Source organism: Mytilus trossulus, chromosome 8, assembly GCF_036588685.1.
Source record: "Mytilus trossulus isolate FHL-02 chromosome 8, PNRI_Mtr1.1.1.hap1, whole genome shotgun sequence".
Lineage (NCBI taxonomy): Eukaryota > Metazoa > Mollusca > Bivalvia > Mytilida > Mytilidae > Mytilus > Mytilus trossulus.
The window spans coordinates 45,926,769-45,945,232 of NC_086380.1; positions in this window are offsets into that span (position 1 = coordinate 45,926,769).

Below are 18,464 nucleotides of genomic sequence, written 5' to 3' on the forward strand. Positions count from 1 at the left end.
ATCAATCATTTTTTTTCAAATGTCACTTTATCAAATGAAACATTGTTAAATAAATAAAATAAAAAATGAATATACAAATAATCTGTACTATGGTGACAGTTGCCTGTTAAAAGAACTCGACCTTTGTTATATTTTATTTATGCGAGCGAGTAAAATAGACAATTCATTAATAAAAATGCTTAAAGCGTTAATAAAAATGTTATTATATCTTTTAAATATCATGTATCCTAATGTAAGTTCCAATTTTGGCATCAAATTTCTTCTGTACTTTTGAAGTTTAACGTAAATCGCTCATCTGGGAAGACCCATGGGGTGTGCTCTTTTGGCTCTAAGACACCGATTACAATTTATGGTTTAGCGATTCCATTTTTCTGCTGACAGTTATTTTAATCACATTCATTTAAATATAGAGAGAATGGTAACTCAATACTGATTTATATACCATCAATTAAGTCAGTTTTTTTTCTTTTCTTTCAGATTTTATATGACCAGACGTTAACTACAAAGAAATTCACAAGAACGTCCTCAAGTTTTCATACCTAAAAAAAAAGAAAATATATTTGATCTGTCAAGACTCATTATAATATAAGTCGGTATCGCTTCCGAACTTTAAGTATACGTTAAGTGTAAAATATAGATTTTCTGTAAGAGTATTTTAAGATTGAGAGAATATCCATGAATGAACAGTTTTCCCATATGATCGTTTGTATTACATAATATAAGATATGCGTTATACAGAAATAGCTGCATTAATTATATAGTCTGTATACAGACAGTGACATTACTTGTAAAGGTCGATGCCATTACCTTTATGATACTAAGTAAGCAATGAATAAAGGCAACAGTAGTATATCGCTGCTCAAAATTCATAAATCGAGTTAAACAAAAAAACAAATCCGGCCGGTTACAAACTAAAACTAAGGGAAACACGTCAAATATAAGAGAACTACGACACAACAGAAACACACATTAAAATGTGACACACACATAAACTGACTATATATAATATAACAATGGCAATTTTCATGACTTGGTACTGGACATTTTATGAAATAAATGGTGGGTTGAACCTGATTTTGTGGTTAGCCAAATCTCCCGCTTTTATGTCAATGTTAAATATAACATTAAAATGACAACATTACATTACAGGACTACAATACAAATAATTGGGATAACATATAGGACAGAGAAACACACGAATAACAGTTAATCGAATGTAAAATGTTTAAAATTCATTATGCCAGACGCGTTTCGTCCACACAAGACTAACCAGTGACGCTCAGGTAAAAAAAAAATGAAAGCCAAAACAAGTACAAAGTTGAAGAGCATAGAGGACAAAAAGTTCCCAAAAGTTGTGCCTTATACGGTTAACAATGAACGTGTTTGTTATATTTGATATATGCTTTTTGTGCTTCTTTGTTCTTTGTTTCCATGAGTGAAGAAAATAAATTTGATTTTATATTTTCCTGCGAAGAATGTGATATTTTACTTATCATTGTTAACTACATAAGTGAAATGTATAATGAGAGAAACAATTATAATGTCAGTATATGAACTGTGTAATGTATATTATAACATTTTTTTCATACATAAGCATAATATTTTTATACATAACTTTAAAGAGGAGGCATGCTGTCAAAAATAGTATTATAATTAATACTATTAATCTATGTTTCTGTTTTTCTTTCAATGCTACATGTTTGTAGTGTAACTGTTTATTGACTATCGTTTTGTAATTCTAATATGCCTGTTTGTTTGTTTTTTTTTGTTGTGTATTTTAGTAACAATCATATTGCTTGGATTTCAAACTAATAAAATTCTTATTCTTATTCTTATTCTTATTCTTGTTAATTTTTTTTTTTTCGGATTGAGATTGTGACACAGTGATGAATGCTGTACCCCTATTATGACAAGTTTACCTAAACTATGTCTGTTTGTTCACGCATCATTGCCAATATGGTGGAATTGACGCGACTATGATACAAGTGAGAGATTTTGCGCTATTAAAAAACAGGTTCAGTCCACCATTTTCTATATAAGAGAATACCTGTACCAAGTTAGAAATATGACAGTTGTCCATTCTTTTGATGTTTTTTATCTTTTGATTTTGCGATTTGATTAGAGCCTTTCCGTTTTGAATTTTACTCAGAGTTCAGAATTTTTATGGTTTTACTTTTTATTTGTGGGCAGTGGCATTATCCATTTGAAACAATCTTCCATTTGAAGCTAAAAGAGGGACGAAAGATACCAAAGGGACAGTCAAACTCGTAAATCTAAAACAAACTGACAACGCCATGGATTAAAATGAAAAAGACAAACAGAAAAACAATAGTACACATGACACAACATAGAAAACTAAAGAATAAACAACACGAACCCCACCAAAAACTAGGGGTGATCTCAGGTGCTCCGGAAGGGTAAGCAGATCCTGCTCCACATGCGGCACCCGTCGTGTTGCTTATGTGATTACAAATCCGGTAAATAGTCTAATTCTGTAGGTCAAATTCATGAAAGGGAAGGGGATTGTAGTTACGACGTAATGAACATATCCGATATCACGTGTGAAACGGTTATTCCATAACGGTCAACCAACTCGTGATGGCGTCCGTAAAATTTACGAAGGGATGATTTCAACTTCACCATTTGGAACTCTTGGTTTAATAGCTTCCTTGTAAGCAGTAACCCTCTATCAAGAAAATCATGATAGGAAATGCAAGCACGGGAATATCGTATCAATTGGGAGATATATACCCCGTATGCAGGTGCTGCTGGAATGTTGCTACTTAGAAATGGAAAGTTCACAATTGGAAAGCTGAAATCATCTCTTTTGTCGTAAAGTTTTGTCTTCAACCGACCCTCATTGTCAATTTCTAGAAGTAAGTCAAGATATGAAGCCGACTTAATTGTATCTGTAGTATCCTTTATCTCCAATTCGATGGGATAGATGCGATCCACATAGTCACCAAATTTTGAATTGTTTAGTGAAAGAACGTCATCTATATAGCGGAAAGTAGAGTTAAAGGATATTGCTAACTTCTTATCTTTCTTCCTAAGAAGTTCCTGCATGAAGTCAGCCTCATAATAATAAAGAAACAAGTCAGCAAGTAGAGGGGCACAGTTTGTTCCCATTGGGATGCCGACAGTCTGTTGGAAAACACGTCCTCCGAATGTAACAAATATGTTGTCAATCAAGAAATCAAGCATCTTGATAATATCGGTTTCAGAGAATTTTTGTTTGAATCAGAATGATTCTTTACAAAGTAGGATTTATCCCTCCCTAAGACAAGATACTTGTATCTACGTTGGCCATTCTTTTTTATGAAGCAAAGTAATACCAACTCTTTTAATTTGTCTTTTAGTTTGGAATGTGGAATACTTGTGTAAAGAGTAGAAAAGTCAAATGTTTTAATACTGTTACAAGATGAAAGAGAGTTAGATTGTATGTACTCTAAAAGGTCTTTGGAATTTTTAAGTATCCACATCTGAGTCACGCCACCTCTAGAATAGGCAGTTTCACAATAACTTTGAAGCCCGTCTTTGATTGCTGATAAAATGGATGTTAATAATTTAGAAAGTGGTTTCGTGGAGCACTTGGAAGACCCAGCAATATACCGTTGTTTGTAAGGACACTTATGTAGTTTAGGTATCCAATACAGTGATGGAAGATCCAGTTCTTCATCTTTGGTTGAAATACCAAAGGAACAAAGAACAGACCTATGATTATCCAGGATTTCCTCTTTGGTGAGTGTCGTGAGGGTATATGTTGGGTTTCCAAGTGAATTGTCTATACCTAATTCGTTTATCAAGCAATTAATGTAATGACTTTTACAGACAAAAACGATGTTATTTGGGGCTTTGTCTGCGGGGACAACAACATATTTATCATGGAGGTCAGATAGGTGTTTAGCAACATTTGGATCTTTGAAGATAGACGTAGCATGGGCATTGATGGACCCATTCAGTTTCTTAATTCTGATTTGTATTAACGACCTCACTGCCTTAATCCATTCGGATAGAGTGTCTACGTCTTCCTTCTCGCGCTTAGCCCATTGCCTGGCATAATCCTCGACTGAATCCATCAAAATTTTAAAGTTGTATTTCCAATTGATGGATTTAGGCTCACGATATTTCGGACCTTTAGATAACACGTTTCGTAGAGAAGTGTTATTAACAATGTTAAGGTCACCGGTAATAACGTGGCCAGCAGGATTATATGTGAATTGGGAAATAGCACAAGTGCAATCAGGAGGTTTAGACTTGAAGTCGTCAATATCGAGATCCTGCAAAACGCGTTTGTAATTGAAAATTTTAGTTGCAATAGGTTTGGTATAGGTATAAGAAATTATTGGTACAGACTGGTCTTTGAAATAAGGAGGTATTTTCGATTGAACTAATTTATGATGAAGGGTATTGCCAAGGTTGACGCCATCGAGACCTTTATTGGCAAAGGAAAGATTTAGAAAAGATCTTTTCTCTTTTTCATCTTTTCCAATGCGAACTGGCTTGAAAAGTCTGTGACTAGCAATATCCGAAATTATAGCTTGTAGTTTGTATTGGTTTGAATGAGGGTTTGTTACAGTGGATTCCAAACATAAATTGAACAGAGAATGAAGTTTTGAAAGGGGTAATGAATAAAGTTTCGTGCGAATGTGATGAATACCTAACGGTTTTTGTATGCATGGCAGCAAGTCATTTATAGAGACATCATGCAGAGAGGGTGATGTATAATGACGATGGCCATGACTACGTCTACGTCGAGGAGTCGAGTTGAAAATATTCATCACATTCACCGAGTTACACGAAGGACTAGATAGAATACCTATACCATCAATTTTGTCATTGCAGCCATACGGTGTTGCAGTTCCCAATTGCCTAATCCAGTAGTCTTCTTTTTGTCTACGGAGAGTCGTTGAAAGATTAGGATTGTTCGAGCTATGGTATATTTTTTCGATAATTCGAACTGTCATAGAAACGATGGAATGATCGGGCTGATTGAAATGCTGGTATAGAATGTCGTTAGCATTGAGGTTAATGTCTGATCTATGACCGCACATACGTTTGTTTAGCCTTCCTTTCGTTTCACCGACGTATACCAATCCGCAAAGGTTGCACTCTAATCCGTAGACGACATTTATCGATTTACAATTCAGATCATCGTAACTTCTGGTAAAATATGACTTTTTCGTCAAATTGCTAGTGAATTCAGCATCTGTAATTAAAATAGCACAAGTTTTGCAGCCTTTGGTCTCACATTTTGAAATGCGACAGTGTTATACTGTGTCATCAAAAACCAAAATGTCTTTAAGGAGAACTGAACAAGGCTGTATATGTGTAATATTGCTGTTGTTACTAGGACGATGATCTGAATGAGACGTGTTTGGGATATTTGTCATGTCTGGTGATGAGGGGACACCTGCCGTATCAGACGACACCGTGTCCATGGTGACGTCTGTTTCGGACCTTTTTATACTGGGCGACGTCCGAGCCAGTTTCCTGTTAGTTCTTCGTGAGTTCATGCAATTGTAGTTTTGCTACTGGGCGGATGATGTCCTCGGGGACAAAATGTCCACCAGCAGAGACATCGACCCAGTGGTAATAAAAGAGGGACGAAAGATACCAAAGGATAGTCACAATAGATTTATTGATAGACAAGACATTTATCATATTTTTTTTGTATCATTGACATTAGCATGCGTTTTACTTTGTAGTTGACAGTAGCATTCCCCTAATTTTCTAGGCAGCAAAATTGTTTTAAAAATCTGTACTATGAATACTGATAAACTATATAGTTGTTCATGTACAGTGACATAACACAACAGTTATAGATGAACAGTGATATAACCTGTGTAAAGGGGAAGTGACATTAATCATTTGGATTAAAAGTGACATTACTGTTATATAGACGGACAGTGACATTACCTTCTCAATGAACAGTGACATGACCGGTATAAATGTACAGTGACATTATCTGTATGAACGAATAGCGAAATAACCTGTATAAATGAACAGTAACATCACATGTATGAACGAACAGTAACCTTACATGTCTAAATGAGTAGTGACATAACCTTTTGCCTATAATATAAAGTAAAAAAACAGTTTCAAAGTAACAAGCTTTCATAACATTTGTATATATTGATAGGGGATTAATATAGCAAACAAAAAAGAAAAAAATATATATAGGTCAATGTGCTTGTTTTCGAGATAAAAGCCATTGAAGTTTTGGCGGGAAAAAATTCTCTCTTGACTTTTCACTGCTTTATCATTGACAAGTTTAAATTCTCAAAAACTCTTAAAATATAACAAAGATTTTATAAAACTTTTACAGATGGCTTAGAATCATACATGTAAAAGATTTATTAAAAGAAAAATAGGGTCAATGGGCAAAAATTGTTAAGGCATTCAAATTGATAAAACCAGAGGATTTCGAAAATCTGAGAAAATTTCAAAAGATGACAAGCGAATATCCTTCATATTGACAAATGAACCATAAAAATGAGATAAAGGCCAAATGAAACATGTCAGACATTAAAATAATTCCTTAGACCAAATATAGTTTATCTTTTACTTCAAGCATCAGTAGGGTTTATAGATAAATTACTGTAAATAACAAAATTACTCAAAACAGATGTACTAATGCAAAGGTAGATAACTCTATCAAAAAGGTCTACAAAATTTCTTCAACTTAATACCATGGTTCATTTGACGATTACCACCCAGGGATTAACCTATATTGAACACTGTATAAGGAGAGTTGTTAACAACTAGATACTGATGCAAAAAAAGAATTAGTTAATGTTAAAAAATTATATAGTATATATAAGTAGGTTACTAGTCTACAGACACTTAACATTGACAAATCAACTTTGTAAAATAAGGAATCTTCATTAATGTATAAGCATCCAGGGCTTCTACTTTCTGAAATACGAAGCTAAATAAAAAATATTTAATCTTATTCCGGGATATGCCGAAACACAAAAAAATACCAATGACCAGATTGGGTCAAAGTCATAAGTAAAGGGTCAGACTGAGATGACCTCCTTACAATCATTCCTCACACCACACATTCTTTATCTATTGCTGATAGTCTCTGAAAAACACAATCGCGTAATCTTGACCACTGATCAATCAAAAGAGGCGAAAGATATCAGAGGGACACTCAAACTTTTAAGTCGAAAAAAAACTGACAACGCCATGGCTGAAAAAGTTAAAAAAAAAAAAAAAGAAGACTAACAGACAAACAATAGTGCACACAACACAATATAGAAAACTAAATACTCTGCAACACGAACCCAACCAAACATCGGAGGGATCTCAGGTGCCCCGTAAAGGTTACTGTTCTGCATGTGACACCCATTATCATGCTCTTATTAGTACATATCAGATAATTGGTCTAATTTGGAAGCTCGCATTCGAGAAAAATGGACGACATTAGGAACAAATTCGATACCATCTGTGAAACAGATATTCCATAACAGTAAATCAATTCGTAGTTGCGTTTGTAAAGTTTGCCAAGGGATGATTTTAACTTCACCCGTCTTGGAACTCTTAGTTCAATAGCTTCCATATGAGCATCATCTCTTTATCAAGGAAATTAGGACAGGAAATACAAGCCACGGAATATTGTATCAAATGGGAGATATATACTGCGTATGCAGGCGCTGCCTTGATGTTACTATATATAGAAATAGAATTTCACAATTTGGAAGCTAAAATCATCACATTTGTTGTAAAGCTTTGTTTTCAACCGACCCTGATTGTCAATGTCTGGATGTAAGTGGAGATATGAGGCATACTTAAATGTATCTGTTGTATCCTTTATATCAAGTTCGATGGGACAGATGAGTTCAACATAGTCCCCAAATTTTGAAGTAATTAGTGCGATAACATCATGCCTATATAGCGGAAATTCTTTCGTCCTATGAAGTTCCTGTATGAAGTGAGTCTCATATGAAAAAAGGAACAAGTCAGCAAGAAAAGGGACACAGTTTGTTCACAAGGAAATATCGGTGTTTGTTGAAAACTTGCCCTAATAAATAATAATAAATATGCTATCATTTAAGAAATAGTCGTAGATGGCATGTACTAGTACTCTATAAGAAATTGGAAATTTTTTAGAACACAAAATCTGATTCACACCATCTTTGGAATAGGTTGTCTAACAATAACGTTGAATAAGGTCGGTGTCTTTAAACTCTAACTGGTCGACACGTAGTTCATATACCAAGTATCCTATCAAAATAAATATGAATTCACATGACAAAAACACAAACTAATAATATTCAAACAGCCGCTGGACCATATAAATGTGGTCAGGACAATGGACATATAACAGACGTAATCTCCGGTAACATAAAATATCTGCGTACAAGGATTACTCATCTATGTCTTTTACCTTCTGGAATTTGAAGCCTTATACAAATAGTTTGCACAGCCGCCGCCGAATAGCATCGCGAAGGCTCGCATTCTGAGACTTTCATAGAAGGTCTAAAAGACAGACAGTTGAATTAGAGTAGTAGTGTACAATGAAATTACTAACATGAACATATGTCTCATTGGTACCATAGATGGCTCATTTGTCCTATATGTGTACAATGACATTTCAATTATAATGAACAATGATATATCTAACATTGATAGCTGGCTCATTTGTCCTATATATGTACAATGGCATTTCAATTATCATTTTTTTTTTCAAATCAACAATGAAATAACTTACATGGATAGCTGGCTGATTGTCCCTATATATGTACAATGACAATTTAATTATCTTTTTTTCAAATCAACAATGAAATAACTTACATGGATAGCTTGCTCATTGGCCCTATATATGTACAATGGCATTTCAATTATAATGAACAATGAAATAACTTACATGGATAGCTTGCTCATTGGCCCTATATATGTACAATGACTTTTCAATTATAATGAACAATGAAATAACTTACATGGATAGCTTGCTCATTTGCCCTATATATTTACAATGACATTTCAATTATAATGAATAATGAAATAACTTACACGGAGAGCTAGCGCATTGGCTATATACATATATAATGACATTTCAATTATAATGAACATTGAAATAACTAACATGGCAGCTGGCTCATTGGTCCTATATTTGTACAATGACATTTCAATTATAATGAACAATGAAATAACTTACATGGATATCTGGCTCATTAGCCCTATAGTTGTACAATGACATTTCAATTATAATGAACAATGAAATAATTTACATGGATAGCTGCATGATTTGCTCTATATGTGTACAATGACATTTCAATTATAATGAACAATGAAATAACTTACATGGATAGCTGCATGATTTGCCCTATATGTGTACAATGAAATTTCAATTATAATGAACAATGAAATAACTTACATGGAGAGCTGGCTCATTAGCCCTATATTTGTACAATGACATTTCAATTATAAGGATCAATGAAATAACTTACATGGATAGCTGCATGATTTGCCCTATATATGTACAATGTCATTTCAATTATAATGAACAATGAAACAACTTAAATGGATAGCTGGCTCATTAGATTATATGTGTACAATGACATTTCAATTATAATGAACAATGAAATAACTTACATGGATAGCTGGCTCATTAGCCCTATATTTGTACAATGACATTTCAATTATAATGCACAATAAAATAACTTACATGGATAGCTGGCTCATTCGCCCTATATGTGTACAATGACATTTCTATCATAATGAACCATTAAATAACCAGCATGGATACCTACATGTCTCATTGGCCCTATATATGTACAATGACATTACAATTATAGTGAACACTGAAATAATCAACATGAATAGTTGGCTAATTGGTATTAAAGATGAAAATTGACATTCAGGTATAAGGAACAAAGCTCTGTCATTTGGTGTGTTTTTTATGTGGGGCATGTACTGATTCTGTGCCATGTATGAATACCCAATATAATTTCTTTTTTGCTAATGAATTTAATAACATGAAGATTTTTCATTGGCCTAATAGATGAACAATGGCATGGTATTTGTAGTGGATAGCTGTAACACTTCCCTTATAAATGAATAGAGATTATAACGGCATAAATTAACAATGACATTACCTTCATAAACAGTTGTCAATTTCCCGTTAATTTCTTAGAAGAACGATTCCAAAAATTAAAATATAAATAGCTGCAAAATGGCTTTATAAACTGACGTTGACAAACTAGTTACTAGTATAAATTAACAATGCCATGGTGAATACGCAATCTGTGAAACTACCTCTATGGATAGATATAGACGTTACAGTTATAGTTGAACTGAGATTACCGTTTTAGTTAAAATGACATAACCATTAATGAAAACTATCTCTTTCGATTAACAGTTGGACAGCAACATTACAGTTGTTTACGAATAATGGTGTTACCAACGTTGATTGAGAGGCGAAAGATACCAAAGGAATATTCAGTCGTAAATAAACTGACAATACCATGTACGAAAAGACAACCAACAGAACACAAAACCGAACATTAACGACTGAGCAGTACAAACCCCACCTAAAACGGAAGATGATTATATGTTGTGCATCATAAACGAATCACATGCTCCACATGTAGCACCCTTATGTAGATCACATTCGAGAAATAGAGGACGGGATTTTGGTTATGACAACTGAAACATATATCAATGTCTCATTCGCGTTACAAGTTGACAGTGACATTACAGTTATAATAAACAATGAATTTAACAACGGGGATGGTTGGCTATTGGCCTTCAGGCGTCCAAGTATTTCTACCTTTTGAAATTTATAGCTTTATACAAAGAGTAAGCACAAACACCGCCGAAAAGCATCTCGATGTCACGCATTAATCGACTTACGTACTAGGTATATAAGACGGACAGTGGCATTAAAGTGATAATGTACAATGAAATTACCAACACGAATAGCTAACTGTCTCATTGGCCTTATAGATGGACGGTGACATTTTAGTTATTTTATACAATGAAATTATCAATAAGGGGAGTTGTAAATGAACAGCCGCAATCAAGTTAAAAATGAGCAATGAATTGATGAGCTGTCTCGTTTGCCTTGTAGATGGATAGTGAAATAGAGTTACATAACCTTTAAAATGAACATTCAATTACAAACATGGATAGCTGACACATTTGCCTTGTAGATAGACGATACTTATACAATTATAATGAACAATGAAATTACCAATATAGAGAGCTACACATTAGCCTTATATATGGCGATTGACATTACAGTCATAACGAACACTGCCAACTAACAATCAAAACCAAGGAGTAAACAAAGACTAAAAAAAACAAAGGACATTTACATCAACAGTTATAAATAAGAAATAAGAAATAACATGAACTCCACTAGTAAAACCCGGGAGTGAAATCCAGTGCTCCGGAAGGGTAAGCATTTCCTACACCGTATACGACGCCCGTCGTGTTATTTATTTGTTCAGTTCGGAAATGATGGAAGGTTATTATGACTGATGAACTTTTATGTATAGCTGTACCATTGTCTTTTTAGATATACAGTGACATTACAGATACGGATAGCAGTCTTATTGGTCTTATGGATGGAGTGACATTACAGTTATCACATACGTGAATAGTTTTATTGACCCTTACAGATGGACAATGAGAATACACGACACGAATTACCACAATATCAGCTTAAAAAATAAACAATACCATTATAAATTTTATATGTTTGAATACTTTTCAATTTTAAGTCTAGAAGTAAAAGTACGCACACAGGAATTAGGTAAATTCAAGTTATTATACAAGTAAACATTACTTACGGGGTTCTAGATTGGATAGTGAAGAAAGACATTGCCAATAAGGCAAAGCACATGGTTACAGTGTTTTTGTAGAACAAACAGTCTTTTCCATCAATGTCATAGGTGTGTATTCAAAACTAGTCTGTTTCTATTGTATCCTACAGTTGCACCAAAACCATAACACTTTAAGTATTTATAACTATAAACATGCATTGCAGGACTTTGACTTAGAACAATACCTTGAAAAAAACTCAAACATGTGACTGTTCCCACTCGCCTGATACCGGTAATTACAGCCTCTTTGGTCATGTTATAACTGGGGATCTAAACATAATTCAACATGAAAATCTCCGAAAGGTGATTTCACATGGTCCCAAGTTTAGAGAACCCCAACACATCAATTGAAACCATAACTTCAAAATAATTATGGATTCCATTGCGGACTACGCCAGAGCATGGGCTAAGCGAGAAAAAAGTTGAACTGGACACTTTGTCAGAATGGGTTAAAACTATCAGGTATCTGAGTAAACGTCGCATTCACAAGTTGAAAAACTGTGTGAACGATCGACCAAAGTCCGTTTTTAGAGACATAGAGGCAATGAAATGTCTATCATCTCTTCATGATATGCTGTTGTTTCTGCGGACAAAGTTTCAAATACTATTGGCTTTGTATGAAAATCGTATAACTACGAATGTCTTGTGGAAATATAGGTATAAAAGCTCACTTAGATAATCCCACATACAAAGACATATCCTTTGTCAAGGATGGAATTTAAGCAAATCACAAGTCCTTCATGTCTACAATAAACATTACACTGAACACCAAATCGGAGGACTTACCTTGATTAGATATAGGAAGATGTGGTGTTAGTGCCAATGAGACAACTCTCCATCTAAATAACAATTTATAAAAGTAAACCATTATAGGTCAATGTACGGCCTTCAACACGGAGCCTTGGCTCAAACCGAACAAAAAGCTATAAAGGGCCTTAAAATTACTAGTGTAAAACCACTCAAAGGGGAAAACCAACGGTCTAATCTATATAAAAAAAACAGAAACGAGAAACACGTATAAATTAAGTAAACAAAGAACAACTACTGTACATCAGATTCCTGACTAAGGACAGGTGCAAACATTCGCAGCGGGATTAAAGGTTTTAATGGTACCAAACCTACCCCTTTTTTCTGAAACAATAGCATAACATCACAACATAGAAAAACACACGATAAATATCAATTCGTAGGCTTAACTCAATCAAAAAACGTAAATTAACACAATATGAACGAATAAATTTGATCTGCGAAATCTGAATGCAAATATATTGGATACCAATAAAAATTCTTAAAAATTCTAAAGAACTTCTAGACAATTTTATATCTAGGTCGTTTTCTGAAATTAGTTCTATCAAAACTTTTGATTTTTCAACCCTGTATACCACCATTCCCCAAATAAAATTCGCCTGAAAGAAATAATTTACAATGCCTTTCAACATAAAAATGGTAGCATACGCTATAAATTTATTACTTTGGGATGTCATAAGGCATATTTCGTGAATAGTGACAAACAAAAAGGTAAAACATGTTACACAGAAGAACAAGTGATCAGTATGCTGGATTTTCTTATCGACAACATATTTGTTGAGCTTGGATGTAGACTTTTTCAACAAATTGTCGACAGTCCTATGGGAACAAACTGTGCGCCTCTTCTTGCCGACCTCTTCTTATTTACATATGAATCTGAGTTCCTTCAAACACTTGTCAAAACAAGAGGATCCAGAATATTTAATTTCACTTCCATAAACAATCCGAACTTTTCTGATTGGGTTCCATTAATATATCCCTTAGAACTAGAAATATAAGAAACAACAAACACGGCTTCATCCGCTTCATTTTTAGACTTATATCTCGAATTTGACTTACACAGTCATCTCAGTATCATAATCTATAACAAACGAGACGATTTCAATTTTAAAATTATACCCCCCCCCCCCCAACATAAGTAGCAATATCCCAACTTAACCGGCATTTAGGATATATATTTCCCAACTTATTCTATATTCCAGAGCTTGCAGCTCCTACTCAGACTTTGTAAAACGTCATCAGTGTCTGAGCAGAAAGTTGATGAACCAGGTGTATGTCAAAGAACGTATCGCCTTTTTTCTAAAAAAAAAGTTCATCAAAAGGTACCAAGACATTGTTGATAAATATTCCTTATCAACTTCACATAATGGTCTTGATTTATAGATTCTGCGCACTGGTGTTGTTTATCATCGTTACAACGTTTTATATTGTTCTTTCGTTTGTCTTTGTTCTATTATTAATATTACTTTTACTGTTGGATTGCTTTATGTGATATTCATTTAACGTGGCTCGGTACTTAAACATCCCGTCAATGTGTTTGAATTATCTTTCATGTTTTGCTGGTGTGTTTTGTATATACGACTTTTTGTGTTTCTTTGTGTCTTAGAACGTGACTCTGTATTTTAAAAGATTCCCTCAGTATGGTGTTGTTCTATCATATGTTATTATGATATATTTCTATTATGGATTAGAAAATACGTTGAACCGCAAACGTCAAAATTATTCATCGCGTCTGTGAAATTCTTAAATTGTTTGTATAAACATTGAACGACAAAAATATGTGACGTATATAATTTTCTGACGTCAGACACGCGAATTAATAAATGTGTTTGTAGATAGATGTTTTCGTGTTCTGTTTAAGTGTTCCCTTTAAAATTGTTAGAAAATGATGACTGCTGTACCCATATTTTTACTATAATATTTATTATGTCTGTTCAGTCACGCATCATTGTAAATATAACGGAATTTGAGACTTTCAACAAAGTGAGAGGTTTAGCACTATAAAACAAGGTTTAATCCACCGTTTTATACATTTGAAAATGCCTGTACCAAGTCAGGAATATGACAGTTTTTGACAATTCGTTTTTGATGTGTTTTGACATTTGATTTTGCCATGTCATTATGGACTTTCCGATTGGATTTTCCTCTGAGTTCAGTATTTTTTGTGTTTTACTTCTTTGATAAAAAAAAGATGTAAAAGGAAAAGATATAATACGCATTGAAAACCTAAAGTAGTTATTCGAAAATTTCAACATTTTAGACAGCTTATTTATCGTTTATTGACTATATCAATGGTTATCGATGATGTTTCAGGTCAACACATAATTGCTTAATAATGCAGGTTACACTTTCCTTTGTATCAATTATTAAAACCGGAATTTCTTACATGAAGCAAAAAAATCGGATTCGTTTAGCCATTTGTTAATAAGGTATGGTTTGGTAGTTTGACAGGAGAAAGATTTACTGCAAAACAGATCTTATGGCTCTATTTGATCACAAGATTTGGTGGGATACTAAGCTAATACTTGTTCATATATCATTAATCTAAATGAGAAATGTGCACCTATTATGTACACAAATAGATAAAAAGACTTAATTGTGCAAAAGATAGCTTTGAAGTGTCAACTGATAAGTAACAGAATTAGTATATTTATTCAAATCTGGTAGTCCTTGTTGCCAAATGATAAAAAGCAATATAATAGATGGTTATATTACTAACATAGACAACACAGAAGCTTTCTTTGTTCCTACAGGTTGAAATATCGAATACTTTATGTTCCTCATTGTGATTTTAACCCATGTTTTATTATGTCATTTATTTGTTTTCCCCGGTCGATATTTTTTAACATTGCTATATACACATAAACTATCTATCATAAGCTGAGGGCTGGGGCTAGCCCACCGTTCCCTTTCTTAAAATGTCATGATCCAAGTCAGTTGTTGTCAAATAGTCCGTTTCTATGTATGACGGCGTTGGGGTTTTTTTTTTTGCACTTCATACTTTCTTTTTCAGTTGTTTTCCTCGGTTTTAGCTTGTTACCAGTATTTGTTTCTCTAAATCGATTTATGACTTTTGAACAGCGGTTTACTACTGTTACCTTTAATTATAGAATGTTTGGTTACTTAATCAATTTTCTTATTATACGTATTGTGAATGTTCAGCGCACTAAAATATCCATTAATATGCAAAGAGCCATTCACGAATTTCTTCTTCTTGTAATCTTAGTTTTCAGTTTCAAATAACTTTCTGCTTTTTTTTAAAATACTTTATGACAAAACTTTCTCCTTGGTCAACTTGGACTTTAAATCGGCATTAAAATCACTTTTCATGGTGCGTACTTCAATATAAACATTGAGTAAATATAATCAAAATTTGAACTGTTAAAAAGATATTAATAATCTTTTATAGAATTGCGTTTATTACCCTATGATATTTTTACAGTATATGTGAACTGTACGGAGTTGACACTGTAACATTAAATTCCAAGCCTGTCACAGGAGCAAAGTCTTAAATCACCAGATATTAATTGAGATTTACTAATTAATATTTTGCCTGTATGAGTACATTGTATTTTTATGGTTGAACGAAATTGAACGATTGTGAATGTGTTTGTCGGGTCATTAATTGTGTTAATGAGTTGATTTGGTTGATAACAATGACAATCAATTATTTTCTAGAGATGTAGATAAGAATGAACTATGATAAATATAAACCACTGTGCTTATCAACTGGAAAAATGGTGAAAAGAGGTTATTTATCAAGATCTGTTCTTATTTACCTAAAATTACAAATAATAATTTATTGCATTCTCAAGTCTTTGAAACATAAAAAAAATATATATATTTACCTTTAAAAGAAAAAAATGTCTGGTGAAAAGTTTATCAAAAGAGATTTTACTATAAATGTAAAAACAATTCACTCGCCCTTATCATAATTTTGACTTAAAGAAGTACTTGAAAAAAATCCAATATCATCCAATCATTTTGATTGTCAATGGATTTGAATACAGAAATCTACTGTTATCTGTCAATCTTCTCAAGTGCATGGATGTTCAAAGATTCCTCTAAATTTGTCACTGTTTATATCACATACATTCTCCATGTAAGTTTTCAATCTAATCTTTTTTTAACTGGACAAAGGTGGCGACTCTACTCCATCAACAGTATGACCCATCTATGCAACAAAACCTTAGTTTCCATTAGACATGTGGAACAAAGAAACTGACAAACATGTCAATAATCGGTTCTAAGGTCTGCTGAACAGTTGAGGTTAACAGAAACAAAGGAGAAGGTCAATTTTTGCTCAAGAATCTTTATTTTCATCCAACATCACAATCCATCTTATTGTTTGGTAATTACTGATTTGTTACACTGTTGTTATTGAGTAGTAGTTCCTTTTTTGTTTGATGTACTTAAGTATACCTTGTATTTGTACTCGAACTGAATAATAAAGAGCATTGCTTTCCTATAGTATAATAATTCTAATATTTTCTACGTCAAGAAAAATGCTTTCACTGACTGCAATCATTCTTTAGAAAGGTATTGTCTAGTTTTGTGTTGAATGTGGCTTTTTTCTGGAGTCTACCTCTAGCATTTTAGAGTTTCTTCTAGAATGATGGGATTTTTTATATCCTTTTTTCTCTCAACTGAAATAATGATGGGTGAAGAACTCATAAATCTACATAATCCCCATATCAGCGATTCTATACATTCGAAACATCATAAATGTTGTGTATATGACCATTCAGGACTAACTTTTTATATCAAATTCTTGGTAGTGCATGTTTTTACACGCCTATAATCCAGTCATTTTATTGTGCTACATAAAACATTGCCATAAAAACAAGAGGTTTGGCTAGCCAAAAAACCAATTTGAACCCACCATTTTATCTTAAAATAACATGTATCGAGTCAGGAAAATGGCAGTTGTTATAGTATGGTACGTTTCTGTCTGTGCTGCATTGTCATTTATTTTTTGTTGCACTTCAGTGTTTCTGTTGTTAAGTTGTTCTCTTAAAGTTGATGTGTTGCCCTCGGTTTTAGTTTGTAAACCGGATTTGGTTCTCCCTACTGATTTATGACTTTCGAACAGCAGTAAACTACTGTTGTCTTTATTAATGTGCTCGACTCACAATTCATTTAGATATAGGAAGATGTGGTGTGAGTGCCAATGAGACAACTCTCCATCCAAATAACAATTTAAAAATTAAACCATTATAGGTTAAAGTACGGCCTTCAACACGGAGCCTTGGCTCACACCGAACAACAAGCTATAAAGGGCCCCAAAATTACTAGTGTAAAACCATTCAAACGGGAAAACCAACGGTCTAATCTATATAAATTTTTTTTTTATTAATTTGCCTGTTTTTTATTGAACCGGACTTTTAGTCTGCTTATGAAGGAGAGTGTCTGTAACTTCTTGTTCATCATGCCATTATTCATGTGTTTCTTTGTCTAATATGTTCTCCTATTTATTTGTTTTGTAGTCCTGTTAAATTATGTTGTCATTTCAATGTTATATTTAACATTGCCATTAAAGTGCGAGGATTGGCATGCCACAAAACCAGGTTCAACCCACCATTTTTTCCTTTAAAAATGTCCTGTACCAAGTCAGGAAGATGGCCATTGTTATATTATTGTTCGTTTCTGTGTGTGTTACATTTTAACGTTGCGTTGTTTGTTTTCTCTTATTGTTGAGTGTTAATTCACATTGCGATAAGACGTGTCACGGTATTTGTCTATCCCAAATTCATGTATTTGGTTTTGATGTTATATTTGTTATTCTCGTGGGATTTTGTCTGATGCTTGGTCCGTTTCTGT